Genomic DNA, 419 nt, shown 5'->3' with positions numbered 1-419 from the left:
AGATGTAAAAATTCAATTGGGAAGTGGTGTAATGCCCTATCCCTAGAAAGTGGCCAAAAATAGGGATCCCTCAATGGAAGGGGGCTGTATATATATATATCCTCATATTTCGCTCACTTTTATGTCACATTTTCACATCTCCACCCTTCAGTATCTAGAACATAGTGTTTAGATCATTCATGCACAGTTTCACCCAATTTAGAGACCATAATGTGTATATATACATGTCTTTTCAGATACAAACATCCTTATTTATTCAAAAAGTACGGACTTTCTTAATTTGACCCATTTTTAGTTCATATTTTCTCATCTCAACCATTCACATTGTAGATATATATGAGTAGATCATCTCTACAAATTTTCAGCTAATTTGGAGATCGTTAAGGTATCGAAAATGAATTAAATCAATCTAAATCGTT

Source organism: Fragaria vesca, linkage group LG6 (assembly GCF_000184155.1).
Source record: "Fragaria vesca subsp. vesca linkage group LG6, FraVesHawaii_1.0, whole genome shotgun sequence".
NCBI lineage: Eukaryota > Viridiplantae > Streptophyta > Magnoliopsida > Rosales > Rosaceae > Fragaria > Fragaria vesca.
Note: the sequence above shows the minus strand (reverse complement) of the source record.